The sequence below is a fragment of the Malus domestica genome, chromosome 05 (assembly GCF_042453785.1).
Source record: "Malus domestica chromosome 05, GDT2T_hap1".
Classification (NCBI taxonomy): domain Eukaryota; kingdom Viridiplantae; phylum Streptophyta; class Magnoliopsida; order Rosales; family Rosaceae; genus Malus; species Malus domestica.
Window position 1 is genome coordinate 32,429,938 of NC_091665.1, and position 4,989 is coordinate 32,434,926.

The 4,989-nt window shown below is 37.5% G+C and overlaps 1 long non-coding RNA gene across 1 annotated transcript; it reads left to right on the forward strand.

Annotated features, from left to right (window-relative positions):
• The first annotated feature begins 1,703 nt into the window (after positions 1 to 1,703).
• On the forward strand, positions 1,704 to 3,307 carry LOC139195953 (uncharacterized). Its single transcript, XR_011581037.1, has 5 exons — positions 1,704 to 1,820; positions 1,931 to 2,513; positions 2,703 to 2,810; positions 2,956 to 3,049; positions 3,163 to 3,307. It is a non-coding gene; the product is annotated as an uncharacterized lncRNA (long non-coding RNA).
• The last annotated feature ends 1,682 nt before the right edge of the window (positions 3,308 to 4,989 follow it).

Genomic DNA, 4,989 nt, shown 5'->3' on the forward strand with positions numbered 1-4,989 from the left:
ACTTAGACGGAGAATACACCCGACAAGGACATATGCAAGAATCCGCCTTGAATTACAAGGCAAATAGAACCAAAGAATTAAAAAGTGAACTTTTTGGTGGTTGATGCAAGCCCTGAGGAAAGCATAATACGGAGAGTCAAATTCAAACAATATTTTTAACACAGTAGGCGAATAGGTGTCACTCGTTGTAGAAAAATAATATATGGCTGAATTGTATATTCTCATTGATACGTGAAAGTATATATATATACAAATACATTTCTTGAGCAGCAAGGATTCCTCGTACAAGTTAGGAGTACAGTTACAATTTAAGTCTAACTACTTTCCTATTTGTCTAACACTCCCCCTCTAGTTGGAGAGTGAATGTCAAGATCGCCCAACTTGCGTAACATGGTTGAAAATTTCTCCTTCCCAAGAGGCTTCGTAAATAGGTCTGCCAACTGATGTGCCGTACCAACATACTTGGTAGTTATAGTGCCATCAACAATCTTATCATGTATAAAATGATAATCCATCTCAATGTGGTGAGTACGTTCATGAAAAACAGGGTTGGCAGCTATATGCAATGCTGCTTGATTGTCACAAAATAGATCAGATGGACCGGTTAAGCACTACTAGAAAATATTATTTTGCCGACAAATTCTAAGCCGACAAAGTAAAATTTTGTCGCCACAAGACTCATTCGCCGACGAAAATTTTAATTTGTAGGCTCATAATTGTTGAACTTGTGCCGACAATATTTTTGTCGGCGAAAAATATTTATGCCTACAAATAAAATAACCCTCGGGAAAGCATGCAGGTTTGTCGACAATCAGAAGATGGGAACAGACTAATTTATTCTCGCGCCTTTTGTTTTTTGGTCTTTTTGATTCACCCGCTTCTTCTTTTTATCGAAAAATTCCCCCTATAAAAATCATTGTATTTTCATTGAACCCTAATCTTAATTGTCGATAGCCCACCCCTCCCTTTCTCTTTGAAATCGTAACTTTCTGTCTTCCAATCGAGCTCCATCGACATCGCCATCGCTCCGTATGCCCGACATCGCCGTCACTTCGTGTGCTCGACATCGCTGTCGATTCGTCTGCTCGCGTTACCGTCGAAGTGCCCGACCATTCTAGTTTTGAAATTTCTAATGCCGGGTGCTTCTCTGCATTTCGTTCTCTAAAACTTTGGGTAAGTTCTCAATCTCTATCTACCCTATTCTTTCCCCGTAGCTTTTTGGTTAGTTTCAATTTTATGGTGCTTTTCTTAGATTTGTTCTACCACTGTAATTTTGAGGGATTTTAGGTAATGAATTTGGTTGAGAATCTAAGTTAGGTTTGTAATTTCTTTCTGGGCTGCCTGGGTTTGAGGATGATTAGTCTACTTTTTGAATTTTAATTACTTTTAACTTTTATTTCTGAGAAACTGCAATCAAAATGCAGTTATGGTTTTATAGTCATAATCAATTGTGAGTCTTTGCACCACATCAATCAATTCCTATGTTTAATCAATTGAAATTAGGGTCATGTTACTAATGAAGTTGTCGGGTTAAGGTTATATGATATTTTGCTTCTAGGATTTGTGTTTTTGTTTTTTAATCTTTTTCATTTTTTGTCTATTATTAATTCCTAAACGAGAACATCAATTTGGCAATGCTTATGTGGTATTAATTTATCTTCTATCTTCATTTTATATAATTTGCTTCTGATTTATGCGTGTTATTTAGATTATTGATCAAATCAACTGTGTTGGAGGCTAGGATCTCAAATAAGTAAGTAAAAAAAATCTGAATTGTCCCTCTATTGTGCAGAACACTATGAGCAATGAGCTTTCTGCAGGTAAGTTTGATTGTGATGAGAATATATTTTTATATTTTGTTTTCCTCTGCCTTATGTTTATCCTAAATACATTGATGACATCCCTTGCATTTTCTTGCATGTCGGAGTAGTTTGATTATGTCTAATGCTAGACATGAGCAAGAATCATACTAGAACAATGAGCACAGATTGGCCTACACCTCTGAGATCCGCACCGCCTCTGAGGGTGACCGCTATGAGAAATCGGTCATTTTCCCATTACTCTCCCTGGTTTTTATTGCTTTTAAAGTTCCAATATTTAATCAAATTAATATTCTAGTAGTAGATATCTCTACAACTGGGCTGTATATTTCATGAAAAATTTGATATGTGGTCCAATTCTTCTGTTGCAATCCTTTATTGTTCTCGGGGTATATTTTTCTCGTTGTTTTGACAACCACCAGTCATTTGGTACATGATTCATTTTCAAGTCAATAATGTTTAGTAACTATTTAACTTTCTTTCATCATTAACTGGTTAGATTTTAATCCCAGCCTGTGTAGAAATGTTTAGTAACGGCACACATTCAGTTTGGTGATTTGGATTCATTTTTCACTGGTGTTTCTTTGGCATTATTTAATCTTCCATAAAAATAGTACTTGTACAGAAAGAGCTTGGGAGGCAAACAATGCCTGCTCTATGCGAAGAAGCGCAAGATCAAAGAAGCTCTAGAAGGTTCGTTATCTCTCTAGTCTATAACGTATATATGATCAGTTATATATGAAAGTTACTTTTTTCTTTTGTTTATAATGTATCACTGTCGTAAAGTCTTGTGTAATCTGGTGATAATTTGAACATGTAATTGTTTAGTTTTTCATCAAGTTATGCTGTTGATTCTTCATGGCTTTCATTTCTGAATCTCAGTCCCAAGGTCACATCAACAATACGTATGCAAACGCATCTCAAAGAGACCCGAAAATTTTGATGACTACTACCTGGGACCCGAGTGCTCCACTAATACAATTTGCAAAGGTTGGCCTAGCCTTTTTCCTTACTTATCACATTATTCAAATCAGTTTTGCTGCACTCTTGTGTTCATTTTGGTGGTATCATGCTGTGTTGGTTATTGATTGTCGTTTTTGTTGCACGCGTGTCCATTTTGGTGATATTATACAAGGCGGGTGTTGATTATTGATTGTCGTTGAATCACACTGGTGCAAGAACTGAAACTCTTTTTTCCCATTGCGCTACAAATGAATCGTGGTGGCCAGGTTGGTGCACATTTTCAATGAGCCTTCTAACTATTTGGTTATTGTTTGTGTTTTGTAACATTTACTTTGCACCTATTTGGTTATGTTTGTGTTTTGTAACATTTATTTTGCAGGTGCATGATGTTTTGTGATGCTACATGGCAGCCAATTTTGAGGAATGACAGTAGGATAATATTATTGTGTAACATATGCTTTCGTATAAGCACTCTAGATGTACATTAAAAATTTATCAATCAATAAAGTATTATTTCTTAACAACTGTGTATTGTATTTTGACATGTTTATGTAGTTGTTGAGCATTAAAGTAATTATTAAATTTTTTTTTTATAAATTAAATGTCCTTCCCGACGAAACCAGTTTTGTCAAGACAGAGAAGACTATGCCGACGAAATATCCATGGTGACAAACATATTTTGTTGGCTTAAAAGTACTATTGGTCGGCTAAAATGCCTTTTACCGACGAAAATATTTGTCGAGACACATGGAAATGCCGACAAAAAACTGTTTGTCGGTAAAATTTGAACCTTAGCCGACAAAATACCACAATTTGTAGGGAAAACTCTTAGGCGACATGCTTTGCGAGACAAAATGGCCGACAAATTTTTTCGTCGGAAAAGACTCTTTGCCGACAAATTTTGGCCTTTGCCGACAAAGTAGTTTTGTAGGTAAAGTCAAAATTTGTAGTAGTGAAGGGAACGTTCAAATCTTTCAATAGAAAGCGCAGCCAAATTATCTCACAACAAGCACCCGACATAGCTCTATATTCCACTTCAGCAGAAGAAAGTGACACAGTTTTCTGTCGCTTTGTCCGCCATGAAATCAAAGAATTTCCCAAGAAAACACAGTAGCCAGTAGTCGACCGAAGAGTAATAGGACAACCCGTCCAGTCAGAATCACAAAAAGCAGTCAACTTGATTTGATTGTTAGAACGGAATAGTAAGCCTTGACCCGGAGTAGACTTCAAATAACGAACAACTCGAAGTGCAGCATCCATATGAGGAGTACACGGCTCATGCATAAACCGACTTAGAACATGCACAGGGTAGGTGATATATGGGCGAGTTATTGTGAGATAAATTAACCATCCTACTAGACGCCGATACTTTTCAAGATCCTTGAGAGTTCCCCTTTGTCAGATAGTTTTGTATCGTCCATAGGAAAGGCAATGGGTCGTGCTCCCAGGAAGCCATAATCTTTGAGAATCTCTAATGCATATTTACGCTGAGAAATATAAATGCCATGTTTGGACTGAGAAACCTCGATCCCCAGAAAGTACTTTAAATCACCAAGATCCTTAATCCGGAAGTGATTGTGGAGAAAAAGTTTCAAAGAAGCAATTGCACCCACATCATTGCCTGTTATCACAATATCATCCACATAAATGAGCAAGGCTGTAAAAGAAATACCTGACTTTTTCTTAAACAATGAATAGTCAGCTTTGGATTGTTGAAACCCAGCAAAAAGAATGGCATTAGTGAACTTGGCAAACCATTGACGAGAAGCCTGCTTGAGACTATAAAGAGACTTGTGAAGGCGACACACAAGATTCTCCCTCTGTCGCCGAAGACCAAGAGGATGAGACATATAGATTTACTCATCTAAATCACCATGCAAGAAAGCATTATTGACGTCAAGTTGATAAAGAGACCAAGATTGACTAGCAGCAAGGGCAAAAAGATAGCGTACAGTGATCGACGCCAGTTAGGATCAATGGCAGCCTCTGCAAAAGAAGATGGTTCGACACCCCAACTCATAGAGTAGATATATGAAAGATGATGTGGAGATAAACAATGATAAGAAACATAATTACAGAGGGGATACCGCGTACCTTTGACAAAACCTGGTGGCGAAAACGAGGACGGGTGTGGGGGCAAAATCACCTGCGAGCAAACGTAGTCCTTTAAGTAAGGTGGGGGTGCATGGGAGCAGGAAGACACACG